At 39.9% G+C, this 14,377-nt stretch overlaps 1 non-coding gene across 1 annotated transcript; it reads right to left on the bottom strand.

The window, feature by feature from the left end:
- Positions 1-6,801: 6,801 nt before the first annotated feature.
- On the bottom strand, positions 6,802-6,917 carry LOC147367019 (small nucleolar RNA SNORA65). The gene has a single exon (XR_015132204.1). It is a non-coding gene; the product is annotated as a small nucleolar RNA SNORA65 (small nucleolar RNA).
- Positions 6,918-14,377: the final 7,460 nt, after the last annotated feature.

Below are 14,377 nucleotides of genomic sequence, written 5' to 3' on the forward strand. Positions count from 1 at the left end.
TTCAGTGATATCAAAACTTTGTTTCTTAGGAATAAATTTTAAAAACACTCAAGAACTCTTGACAAAAATTAAAATCTTATCAAGACATTAAAATTAAATGGAGACATAAATGGAAAAAGATAAAAATAAATGAAGGGAGATCTCATGTTTGTGATATAGAAGCCTTTAAGTTTACAGTCTACAGAAATTTTTTCTACCATAAATTTGTGTGGCTTACCTTTTGTAAATTTGTTTTCTGAACTCTGTAACTTTTGTGGTTAAAGAGCCAACTTAATTATTATTAGACCTAGCATAAATTCTTTCCCATGTGATTAAGTATAATTCCTCAGATTACCTTTCTGAGAGAGAAGTTTAACAAAGAGCATCACCCAGTGACATATACTAATATCTGCATTTCATTCTTCAATGCTAGGAAAAGTTTTATTTTTTTCAACAGACAAATTTAATTGTTATATTTAGTTCATTTACATATCTTTAGATAGTATCCTTTCTAATCTAAAAGTTATTTTTATTGGAACTCAGTATGGATCTAATCCTGGCTCTGCCACTTACTCTAGCTGTATGACTTGATACCAATTAATTAATCTTTCTGTGCCAACTAGGAGAGCACTAAACAACTGATATTATTATTGCTACTGTGATTTTTATATATGTATTAGTACTGAATTAGTAATTACTGGAAATGAAATAATTAGTAATGAAGATGTCAATTTGGTTGTTTGCCTATTCTTCAAAAGAGTTATATATGTATTCCATATATATGTATATAAATATCAAATGCAGAATGTTAGAAGGTGAAAAGTTCTATGGAAGAAAGGCATGGTAGGGTGATTGGAAGTCTAAGGGCACAGATGGGGTGGGAGTGAGGGTGCACAAGTGGATGGAAGTGTTGATTTTTAAATAAGGTGCCTAGAAAAACATGTTGGGGAAGAATGTTCCAGGAAGAAGAAACAGCCACTGCAGAGCCTCTAAAGCAAGACTGTGCCAGGTGTGTTTAAGGAACAGCAAGGACTGAGTTATTAAGTTGGAGAGTTGAAAGAGATAAGATCAGGAAAGTAATGGGAGGCCATATTATATGCAACCTGTTTTTCTTTGTTTTTCAGTCGTTTAACTGATTTCTAAGGTATGGAATTTTTTTAGTTTTATTGAAGTATAGATGATTTACACAGTTGTGTTAATTTCTACTTTCCAGTAAAATGACTGTTATCTATATATTCTTTTTCATATTCTTTTCCAGTACAGTTTATTATAGGATATTGAATATAGTTTGCTGTGAAAAGGAAGTGTTGCTAGTATGCCTTTATTTATTTACTTATTTGGCCATGAGACTTGCAGGGTCCTAGTTCCCTGACCAGGGATTGAACCTGTGCCTCAGGAGGCAGTGGAAGTGTGGAGTCCCAACCACTGGACCACCAGGGAATTTCTGCTAGTATACTTTTAAATCCACCTCAGTTCAGTTCAGCCACTCAGTTGTGTCCGAGTCTTTGCCATCTCGTGGACTACAGCATGCCAAGCTTCCCTGTCCATCACCAACTCCCAGAGCTTGCCCAAACTCATGTCCGTCAAGTCGGTGATGCCATTAACCATCTCCTCCGTCATCCTCTTCTCCTGCCTTCAATCTTTCCTGGCATCAGGGTTTTTTCCAGTGAGTCAATTCTTTGTGTCAGGTCAGATACTGAATTTTGCAGTTCCAAAATGTTCATTTCATTCTTCTTCTAAATGTTTAAAAACTGAAATGTTCTGTTCTACCTCTCTTCTACATCTTTTTCTCTATTATTTTAATGATTTAATCACAGTTGCTTTGAAGTCCTTATTTTTTCTTGCTTTTATTGATTATTTTATCTCTTGGTTATTGGTCATTCTTCCCAGCTTTGCACATCTAATAATTTTTATTGTGTGCTAGCAATTGTAGATGGCACATTATAGACTTCTTCTGAAAAGTAAACTACTGCCGATCACCTGCTGCTGCTGCTGCTGCTGTGTCACTTCAGTTCTGTCCGACTCTGTGCAACCCCATAGACAGCAGCCCACCAGGCTCTGCCATCCCTGGGATTCTCCAGGCAAGAACACTGGAGTGGGTTCCCATTTCCTTCTCCAAGCCAATCACCTGGATCCCTTCAAAACTTGGGTTTAAGCTTTATTAGGGGTAGTCTGTTTCAGTTTGATGCTTATTCCTGTCTCTTTCCCCTCGAGTTTTGTCTTTATTCCTAGGCATCTATTTTCTGAGGTGTTAATGCTATTGGTGTTCACCAAAGGATCTCACCGCTGGGTAAGCCCAAATGGCAACACTGGGTGACCTCTAAAGTATCTGCCTAGCAGCTGTTCTATGCTAGGATTCTGGAGGTGTGTCCTGCATGTGTATAGCTTAGGAGACTAAGGAATACTAGAGGAGAACCACGGAGAAGGCACTGGCACCCCACTCCAGTACTCTTGCCTGGAAAATCCCATGGACAGAGGAGCCTGGTAGGCTGCAGTCCATGGGGTCGCTAAGAGTCAGACACGACTAAGGGACTTCACTTTCACTTTTCACTTTCATGCATTGGAGAAGGAAATGGCAACCCACTCCATTAGCAGCTGACAGTCTTTCTCACTGCCATACTTTAATATTCTATTATTTGAGAAAATTTAGAGCTTTTCTCTCTTTTTTTTCTGAAGAACTTCTGGGTCCCAGATATCACTGCTGAGAGTGCTTAAGTTTTAGGTGACTGCAGCAAAGAGTCGGACACGACTGAGCGACTGAACTGAACTGAACTGAGATGTGGTGGTTTAGTCGCTAAGTTGTGTCCAACTCTTTGTAACTCCATGGTCGATAGCCCACCAGGCTCCTCTGTGCGTGGGATTTTCCAGGCAAGAATACTGGAGAAGGTTGCCATTTCCTTTCCAAGGGATTTCTTCCCACCCAGGGATTGAACTGCCTGAATTCAAATCACTTTTTTGTACTTTCTTCCATGATTGTTGATTTCCATATGTGAAAATGGGGCTTCCCAAGTGGCTTTAGTGGTGATACTTGTAATCTTTCTAATTAGTGATGTTACTTTATAGTGAGACCTACTTGAACAATGGAAGGGATATAGGGTATTTACAAGCAATTCTGAATATACGTAATAGCTGTATTGGGAAGGTAAGTTGTAGTGATTATCTCCTAATATGGTAATAGTTATTAGAAGAAAAAGTTGTTACATGTACTTGGTGCATATATTTTTTATATTGTAAAAGATAAACAGTAGTGTTCTTAGTAAGTGTTCTGTGTTTTTCAGATGACTTAATAACTAAGGCTTGAGGTTAAGTAACTTGCAAAGTCAAAACGATAATAAGTAATAAGCCTAAGGTTCATATCAAGTCTATGTGACTCCAAAGCTTATATTATTTCAACCACATTTACGCAAAATTACAAATATTCCATGTTCTTAAATGCTTTTCAAGCTACATTAAAAAAAAAAAAAACAATTATAGATATCCTCCATATAACTTGTGGCACAGAATTTTTGTCACTCATTATGTTCAAATATGTCTAATATTGAATGTTGCAAGACTATTCCACAGTTTTTACTGCCAGCCCTATGGAGTCAGGGATGTGTGTTGGGATTATTTATGCTAAGGAGCTCCACAGTTTCATCAATTATGGAAAAATATGCACTTCTGAATCTCATAAGACAATTTTTAAGTAATTAAAGCGCCAGGCTTTCAAAAGTTATCACTACATAAAACTACACATGAGGTTATTGGAAATTCTTGGATAGGGGAGAAAGAAAAAAATCTTGATACTAAGTTCCTATACACTGAAAGTAAGAGACAAATCCTTCTGATGAAAGTGTTTGTAATAAGACGTCACGCTTGCTACTGGCTATTTTTAGTATTTGTGAGGGATAGGCCATTGAATAACAACATCTGCCAATTTGTGAATACAATAGCAAGCTTTAGAAAAAATATTTATGGCAGTAGCAACTTTATAAACTGCCCTTCATTTCTTTGTTAAAACTAAGTAATAACATATTGCCAACTGTAATTAATATCACAGAAAAACAGAATCTTTAGTAAATCAAAGGATCAAAATTTTATATTTTTAAGATTAGCTAGTGAATTAAAAATATAAATTAGAAAAGCATATTACATGACACTGAACTTTAAATTACAAATTTTTTTTGTGCAGTTGAGCATGACCTTATCCTACTTTTTATTTTCACTTATTTAGTCGCAAATTTATTTGCAGAGTAATTTTCTTCAATCTGTAAAACAGTTGTTTTTTCTTTTAGTATTATGAAGCGGAATCACAATAACATGGAGAACAATGACCTAAATGACTGATAGAGGAAATGAATTGGCTCTGGGGAAATGGCCAGGACCAGCTGAGATTAGGAAGGATGGTCTCCTACAGCACAGAACTGACGTCCTGTAGCAGAGGATATTACAGCATGTCCACAAAGTCCGGAAACATAAACTGACTTTTAAACAATGTTATTTACACTTTCAAATAGTATACTCAGTGTGTTTTCTGTTGAAATGCTCTAAACTTAAAGCAATAGGTCCAATGGTTATTCTAGAAAAATACAATTGATACACTATACAGTGTCCAGAACATCTAGAAAACAGGGAGAAAGATGTATTTATTATACTTCATCCCAAAGTATATTGAACATACTATTTGGAAGTACAACTGAATAGTTAGATGCTGTTTAAAAATAAGTTTCTCTTATGTTTCCCGCCTTTGCAACACTTGTGGCTACCAGCTGAACAAGGCAGGTGCAGCAAGAGTGGCTGCCAGTGTATAGTCATGAAAACAAGACTTACTGAAACAAGTGTTTCTTATAAATAATTTGGAAACAATTTTGGAACCCATTTCTTGGCAATGGTAATGGTACATTTCAGATCCCATTAAGAGATTGATTTATATGTGGGAAATCCTCAACTGGTAGTTCTGGAAATACTTAATGATGTTATGCCACTGTCCATAAAGTTGAAAGGATATCCCTACAGAAAATGAAAATCCCAGAGGAAGAAGACGTGTGGGAGCATGCCGTCTCTGCATGGTCACAATTACCTAATAACCAGGTTTGTACTGGAGAACTGTACTGACATGCCCAGTTACAACTGAAATGGGCCCTGGAGACAGATTTGAGACAAAACAGAAATCCACAGAACAGTTTCATTATATGTTTGAACAAGCATCCAACCAGGCAACCTTTCTCTCTTTTTCCAGTCATAGGACTTCCTCTCTTTCTGTGATCCACCTAAGTACATTTTGTCCACGTGTTGGACATACCTATCCTATAGCCCAAAAGTCAGGCATGTTCTTCCCAGCTGTAAACTGATGACAAAGATAATTACCATAGAATTGAACTTAAAGTAGTAAATTTGTTTTGGGTATTTTTTTACTTAAAAAAGTCTGCATGATGAAGATTTTGAAGGAGTTTCAACTCAGCTGCTGACCCACCAGTGTTCAAGAAGCCTATGAATCCACAAGTGCAACTCTGCATTGATAGTAGACTGAATAAGTAATATGTCTTACATGTGTATCTACTGTTCTTTTGTGTAGATGTGGATTAGTTAAATGCATAAGTTATTAATTATAGTATTCTTAAAATTATATTTCCTCAATTTATGCCAAAGTTTGACTCATTTATATAAATAGGCAGGGCTGTCACTGTCTTGGAACAGTGATTCTAGTCTTGGAAATGGCTGAGAATCATTGCTAAAAGTATCAGCCTTCACTGTGCTAAAATTCTGTAAAATTCTGTAAAAGCTTTTCTCACAACAGAGTGGTAATTCCATCTCTATACTTTTTAAATGCTTTATTGAGGTATATGTTATATACCTCAATGTTAATTAAAATTTATATGTTAATAAAATTTACTTAAGTGTATAATTTTATGATTTGGTAAGTTTACAGCGTTGTACATTTATCATCACGATCTAGTTTTAGTCTGTTTGCATCACTTCAAAAGGATCCGTCATGCTCAGTTTTACTCGCTCCCCATTCCTATTCCCAGCCCCAGGCGGCTGATCTTTGTATCTATAAAATTGCCTTTTATGAATCTTTCAGATAGCTGAAATTATAAAATATGTAGTCATTAAGTTTGGGTATTTTCATCTCACATAACATTTTTGAGATAGATCCATGTTGTAACATGTGTCAGTACTTCATCATTCTTTTTTGCTGGATAATATCCCGTCATATGGGCATACTGATTTTGTTTACCCTTTCCAATTTGTACTGTTTCCACTTGATGGCTATTATGAGTAATGCTATCGTGAACATTTGCCTTGTGTTTATGTGGACATTCTTGAGTGTTCTCACCTAGGAGTGAGATTGACGGATCCTATGGTAAATTTATATTTAATTTTTAAGAAACTACCATACTTTTTCAGAGTGGCCTCACCATTTTATAATCCTGCCATCAGTGTCAAGGGGTCCACATGTTCCACATGTAGGAGTTCCACATCCTCAACAACACTGTTGATCCATGTTGATTTGCCACTGTTCTAGTGGGTGTGAAATTTATTGTGGTTTTAATTTGCATATTCCTAATGACTAATGTTGACTCTGCATCTTTTCATATGCTTATCAGCCAGTGGTATATCTTCTTTGCCTATTTTAAAAATTGGGTTGCTTTTATTACTATTGTAAGATTTCTTTATATATAGTCTATATACAAATCCTTTATCAGGTATAATGTAGAAATACTTTTTTAAATTAAATTTATAAATTTATTAATAAAAAAAAAAAGAAATAAAAAGACCAAAAGCTTTGTTACCACCTGAGGCCAGGGCAGACCACAGTCCATCTTTCCTCATCCATTTCTAGCCTGTTCCCATGCTTTCGGCACAGAGTCATCCACATGAAGAACAACCCTGTTTCCTAAGCTGGGGTTATTTTTAGCTCACCACTGAGAAATACTTTTATACCAGTCTGTGGCAGATATATAAATATAATTCAGTTTAAAATTATGATTATTCACATTAAGGAATTATCAGTGTAGAGACACAATAATCCCTCAGTTGCTATGGAAGCTTGGAGTTCTGAAGCCTGACAAACTGTCCACTGCTCCTCCCAGCTACAGGCTACATCATTTATGAAAATTTTAGAACAACCTTCATGCGTGCAATTTTGTTTGGGTAGATGTTTAGAACTGGAAGACATACAGAGAGCATGTATTAGTTTAGCAGATTGCCACAGGAGGTAAGTTAGTATGAAATTTCATGTTAGGAGTTTTTATGGTGATTATACTGTGGGCATGTCCAGTATGACTGGGGAAAAGGGGAGCGGCATCTGTTGAGAATGTGAAGAAATGGCTTTCACTATCTTGAAGTCAAAGTGGGATTTCACTATTTGGTTATGTGTATAAATGTGTGTTGGCTTAAAGCTCAAAAAAGTTGGCTTAAAGCTCAACATTCAGAAAACGAAGATCATGGCTTCCAGTCCCATCACTTCATGGGAAATAGATGGGGAAACAGCGTCAGACTTTATTTTTCTGGGCTCCAAAATCACTACAGATAGTGACTGCAGCCATGAAATTAAAAGACACTTATTCCTTGGAAGGAAAGTTATGACCAACCTAGATAGCATATTCAAAAGCAGAGACATTACTTCGCCAACAAAGGTTCGTCTAGTCAAGGCTATGGTTTTTCCTGTGGTCATGTATGGATGTGAGAGTTGGACTGTGAAGAAGGCTAAGCGCTGAAGAATTGATGCTTTTGAACTGTGGTGTTGGAGAAGACTCTTGAGAGTCCCTTGGACTGCAAGGAGATCCAACCAGTCCATTGTGAAGGAGATCAGCCCTGGGATTTCTTTGGAAGGAATGATGCTAAAGCTGAAACTCCAGTACTTTGGCCACCTCATGCGAAGAGTTGACTCATTGGAAAAGACTCTGATGCTGGGAAGGATTGAGGGCAAGAGGAGAAGGGGACGACAAAGGATGAGATGGCTGGATGGCATCACTGACTCGATGGACGTGAGTCTGAGTGAACTCCGGGAGTTGGTGATGGACAGGGAGGCCTGGCGTGCTGCGATTCATGGGGTTGGAAAGGGTCGGACATGACTGAGCGACTGATCTGATCTGATAAATGTGTGTGTCTGTAAATAAACATGGTTGGAGGAGGTGGTTCAACCAGGCACTTCATGAAGGGTCCAAAAGAATAACTGGATCTACCTTCAATAATGAAAACTGTGTATACAGCAAATCATAAAAGCCAAATGTAGATTCTCATATCAGCTTCTGGTTCTTCCTAAGAAAATGGTGTATAACTGTTTTAGTAACTGGAATCAGTTTGGTCCATCATGATACTTAGTTAGTCGCTTTATTTTCAAGGTGACTCTTGCCCACCACTGGATTGGATGGCCACTTTTTGCCGTGCGTCAGAGAACTGTTAAGTCTTTGCCTATGTTCTTATTCTAAATGAGTCTGCATCAGTTGTTTTCTATAGAAAACATTAAAAAAATGTCACATGTAAAAATGCCCTACTCCTGCAGTCTGCCTGATGAAGTTTTTTTTTCTCTTCTTTTTTAGAATGAATTTGTTCCTATTTGAATCCTGAGCTGAAAATATTTTCTCCACTGCTCAAAAGTGTGGACACTAAGATCACTGTATCATGCCAGTAACCATACCCTCTGTCAAAAAAAAAAAGCAATTGAGATGTGATATTGAGTAGTGGTCCCCAGACCTGGGTGTACATTAGAATCTCCTGTGATGTGTGTTAAAGTACTGATCCTCCAGTCCGCTAGGCAAAGTTCTACAGAGTTGATACCAGCTAATTTGGGGAGCCAGTAGGGAAGGCAGAAATGGCTCTGCAGGCCAGGGTCCATTTATGCTGTCAGTTGTCATTACAGTATGATTAGCATAGCTAGGAGGATGCACTCGCCCTGCTGGACAGCCTGGTACTACTAGCCCTCAGGCACAGAGCTGTTTAAACCTCAGATGTGGAGACAAGCTAGCCATATTTGAAAAAATTCTATTGTAAGGGGCAAATATGGGTGACATTTAGGATCCATGGGGAAACAGGAGGACAGATTAAATCTTGTGCTATGTGAAAGATGTGGGAGAAACAAACTATTGGCAGGAGTCCCTGACTCCTGACGGAATGGCTTGTGGCCATGTAACCCATTTGGGTAGCAGCACTTAGCCTTTGGGAGGTAGCTGAAGGAGGGAAGAAGTGGGAGGGATACTGAAAGGCAAATGCAGCCTTTCCTGGGCAGGGGTCAGTGTTCAAGCTGCTAAAGGCAACCCCATAATCTCCGTTCCCCATCTCTCCTACCCTCCTCAAGTCCTGGGTCTAGAGTATATGATCTACTCACTTGCTCAGCATTCTTAGGTCTTGCAAATAGGCTTGTGAAAAAAGGTTACCTTCACCCACCCCTTAAATGTCTCCTTATTTTGTTTTTCTGTGGGTGGAAGTCTCTCTTTTCATGTAGCTTCAGATTACATAGCATTCTGAGATATCCAATTTTGGTTCTATCAGATGAAAGGAAAAGTGATTGTGAGGCTCCATTCTAATTATAACTTTGTCACTAACTGGCTCCATGACTCCAGTAAATTACTTCAACTGCCTGGCCTGTAATTTCTCCTTATGTAAAATAACAGAGTTGATCTAGATCAGTAGTTCTCATCATGTAGTCCCAGGACAAGCAGCATCAGCATCACCTGGGAACTTGTTAGAAGTGCAAATTCTTGGGCATCACCTCAGACACACTGAAATACACTTGGGATGGGGTCCAGCAATCTGTGTTTTAGCAAGGCCTCCAGGGGATTCTGATGTTCGGCAAAATTTTGAGAACCAGTGATCTATATCAGTAGTTCTCAGTCATGGCTGTGCATTAAAATCACCTAGGCAGCTTTTGTAACCTACCAGTCCTGAACTTTACCCACCAAAGAATCTGATTTAAATGATTTCTGGTGGGACCCAGACATTGTGATGTGGTTCTGATGGACATCTAGGTGCTGTCTGTTACCACTGAAAGTTACTATTTCCAAATTTAAATGTGGGCATCCAGACCCACAGCCTTCTTAGGCCACTAGGTGTCGCTATAATAGAAAGGCATTTTCAAAACTCTGCTCCTGGATGGGCACAGAGGAGGAAAATGCATTTTTTAACTTCTGGTAACAGGTAATTCTGTGATGTAGTGGTAAAGAATCTACCTGCCAGTGCAGGAGATGCAGGAGTTTGATCCTGAGGTCAGGAAGATACCCTGGTGTAGGAAATGACAACCCACTCCTGTATTCTTCCCTGGAAAATCCCATGGGCAGAGGAGCCTGGCAGGCTGCAGTCTATGGGGCTGCAAAGAGTCAGGCGCTACTGAGCACACACACACACGCTTTATTAAATATTCATCTGCAATTTGTTCAATTTTATTCAAAGGAAAGCCCATCAATGATAGAATGAATTGTAGTATATGCTTACAATAGAATGCTGCTGCTGCTGCTACTGCTAAGTTGCTTCAGTCGTGTCCGACTCTGTGCGACCCCATAGACGGCAGCCCACCAGGCTCCCCTGTCCCTGGAATTCTCCAGGCAAGAACACTGGAATGGGTTGCCATTTCCTTCTCCAGGGGATCTTCCCGACCCAGGGATCGAACCCAGGTCTCCTGCATTGCGGGCAAACACTTTAACCTCTGAGCCACCAGGGAAGCCCCAAGCTTCAGAGTACAGTATATCAATCTCTGTGACTCCAAGTTAAGAAGGTCATGGCATGATCTCTGTATATTTAAAACTCTTGTTTGTTTTGAATATTTGTATGTGACCAGGGTGCCATTGTGCAGCAATATACTTGGGTAATTGATTCTCTTAGGGAGGGCAACCCTCTGCTATCTCTTCCTTGTTCTTCAAATCTTGTAGTGAATCTAAGAAATGAAACTGCCTGTTCTTTATTATCTGCAGAAAGAGACCTCATCACCTTTCCTGTGAGTGTGAGGAGGTCAAATGCATCCTAACAAATCGAGGAGAGATAAGAAGAATCAATCTATAGCAGAGACAAACAAATCTTTGCAAATTGTACTAAGCCATTCAGTGTCAAAATAAGGCATATTAGAAGGGCATTTAAGGGAAGAAAAATGTGTTGGGGAAATGAAAACCAGAGTCGCTTAGCAGAATGCACAAAAACCCATTGGAAGGGAGCCTTATCATAATAGATGGGAAATTATGGAAATAGTAATGACTCAGCTATCACTTTAAAGCCACACGCTGAGTGATATGATTTCATCTTAAGCCCTGCTAATCAAAAGCAGAGGCTGGACTGGCTGCCGCCTACCTATGAAATCACTCAAGGAGAGCTGAAATCATTCAAGGAGAGCTGAAATCTTTATTCAGCTGGGACTACATTAAATGCTGTCAGAGTTTTCCCTGAGTCAGTCATTTTGAAATGCTGTGCTCTGTTTCATAATGCTCCAGTCACTTTGATGTCCTTCCATTGGAATTGGGCAGAATACATAGGGCAGATTTTTTCTTCAGATAATTTGTTTTTATCATGCCTTATAAATGGATCTGTGGACATGTTATGGCACAGCTCTGAACATTGAAGTACTGTCATTCATTCACTCATGCTAAACTGTCCCAGGTGCTATGGGAGAATCCACGAAAGGGTAAGACAGTTTCTGCCCCAGGTAGTTTAGCATATTAAAAAGCAGAGACATTACTTTGTCAACAAAGGTCCATCTAGTCAAGGCTATGGTTTTTCCAGTGGTCATGTATGGATGTGAGAGTTGGACTATAAAGAAAGCTGAGCGCCGAAGAATTGATGCTTTTGAACTGTGGTGTTGGAGAAGACTCTTGAGAGTCCCTTGGACTGCAAGGAAATCCAACTAGTCTACCCTAAAGGAGATCAGTTCTGGGTGTTCATTGGAAGGACTGATGTTGAAGCTGAAACTCTAATACTTTGCCCACCTGATGCGAAGAGCTGACTCATTTGAAAAGACCCTGATGCTGGGAAAGATTGAGGGCAGGAGGAGAAGGGGATGACAGAGGATGAGATGGTTGGATGGCATCACTGACTCAATGGACATGGGTTTGGGTGAACTCCGGGAGTTGGTGATGGACAGGGAGGCCTGGCGTGCTGCAGTTCATGGGGTCACAAAGTCAGACACAACTGGTGACTGAACTGAACATAAAAACACAAAAGTTAAGTTTTAAAAACCACGAGATATCTTCCCTTTGTTCCCCTAGGTTACTGTATTCTGCTGCCCCTGCACTGTGATCTGGGAGCCTGACCTTAAGGGTTGTGCATGAATGTCCTTACCCTTGGCCTTCCTATTAGATTCCTTCCATGTGTATCCTTGAAAGAAGAGTTCAGATTATTCCCCTGATTCCCTCCCTTTGGAGTCTCCATGGGCAGGCTGAGAAAAAGCAGAGAGAGGATCTGATGGTTCTCTGTGTGTAGACGTCTCTGCCTTCCAGTTTTCTGCATTCCAGTTCTGGAAAGACATTCTCATATCTCCTTCAGGTCTAGGGTGGTAACGATGCCATGCTGTTCCTAGCCTCAGGGCACAATCTGTGCTCTGTAGGTTCCCTATACTCGGCTCATATCCTTATAAATAGTCTCTTAAAAACTCTCTTTAAATTATCCAATTTTAGTGAGTCATCTGTTTTTTTCTGGAATCTTGACTGACATAAAAATTGCTCTCTTAAGTAATCCTGCTTCTGCTGCTAAGTCGCTTCAGTCGTATCCGACTCTGTGCGATCCCATAGACGGCAGCCCACCAGGCTCCGCCGTCCCTGGGATTCCCCAGGCAAGAGTGCTGGAGTGGGTTGCCATTTCCTTCTCCAATGCATGAAAGTGAAAAGTGAAAATGAAGTCGCTCAGTCGTGTCCAACTCTTAGTGACCTCATGGACTGCAGCCTACCAGGCTCCTCCGTCCATGGGATTTTCCAGGCAAGAGTACTGGAGTGGGTGGCCATTGCCTTCTCCAATAAGTAGCCCTAGTGTCTAGGAAATAAACATTCAGAATGGGTTCTGGGTCTGGGTTGCACATCTATTTGAAGAAATAGAGATACTGTATTTGTCAATGGCAAATGGGAAATATAATTCCATATTAAGGCAGCATCAAGATTATTCAGATTATCACTGTGTGGACATGAGATGAAGGACAGGAAGAGAACAAGGCATTGGGAGATCAAGTAGCTGTTGCATTCAGTCACTACAGCGATCAATTCAGTTCAGTTGCTCAGTTGTGTCCAACTCTTTGTGACCCTGTGGACTGCAGTATGCCAGGCTTCCTGTCCATTACCAACTCCCACAGCTTGCTCAAATTCATGTCCATCAAGACGGTAATGCTATCTATCCAATCATCTCATCCTCTGTCGGCCCCTTCTCCTTCTGCCTTCAATCTTTCCCAGCATCAGGGTCTTTTCTGATGAGTTCGTTCTTAGCATTCGAAGGCCAAAGTATTGGAAGGCCAAAGTATTGGAGCTTCAGATTCAGCCTCAGTCCTTCCAATGAATATTCAGGACTGGATGAAGCACGAACTGGAATCAAGATTGCCAGGGGAAATATCAGTAACCTGAGATACACATTCCTTTCCAAGGCCCCTAGGCCTTTCATTGTGGCCTACCCATACTGACCCTCAATTGATACTGTTCTTCTCTTTTCTCGTGGTGTTTCAATCACACCAGCCATTGCTATCCCCCAACCACACTGAGTTCATTCCTCCTTTAGGATCTTTGTATTAACGGCTCCTATATCTCCCCTGCTTTTGTCTACCGAGACCCCTCTTACTCTTCAGGTTTCTTTTTTTTTTTTTTTTTTTATTTAATTTTTAAACTTTACATAATTGTATTAGTTTTGCCAAATATCAAAATGAATCCACCACAGGTATACATGTGTTCCCCATCCTGAACCCTCCTCCCTCCCCATACCATCCCTCTGGGTCGTCCCAGTGCACTAGCCCCAAGCATCCAGTATCGTGCATCGAACCTGGACTGGCATCTCGTTTCATACATGATATTTTACATGTTTCAATGCCATTCTCTCAAATCTTCCCACCCTCTCCCTCTCCCACAGAGTCCATAAGACTGTTCTATACATCACTGTCTCTTTTGCTGTCTCGTACACAGGGTTATTGTTACCATCTTCCTAAATTCCATATATATGCGTTAGTATACTGTATTGGTGTTTTTCCTTCTGGCTAACTTCACTCTGTATAATAGGCTCCAGTTTCATCCACCTCATTAGAACTGATTCAAATGTATTCTTTTTAATGGCTGAGTAATACTCCATTGTGTATATGTACCACTGCTTTCTTATCCATTCATCTGCTGATGGGCATCTAGGTTGCTTCCATGTCCTGGCTATTATAAACAGTGCTGCGATGAACATTGGGGTACACGTGTCTCTTTCCCTTCTGGTTTCCTCAGTGTGTATGCCCAGCAGTGGGATTGCTGGATCATAAGGCAGT

This window comes from Bos grunniens, chromosome 8 (assembly GCF_055505025.1).
Source record: "Bos grunniens cultivar Pamir isolate PY7600 chromosome 8, Bosgru_T2T1.0, whole genome shotgun sequence".
NCBI classification, from domain to species: Eukaryota; Metazoa; Chordata; class Mammalia; order Artiodactyla; family Bovidae; genus Bos; species Bos grunniens.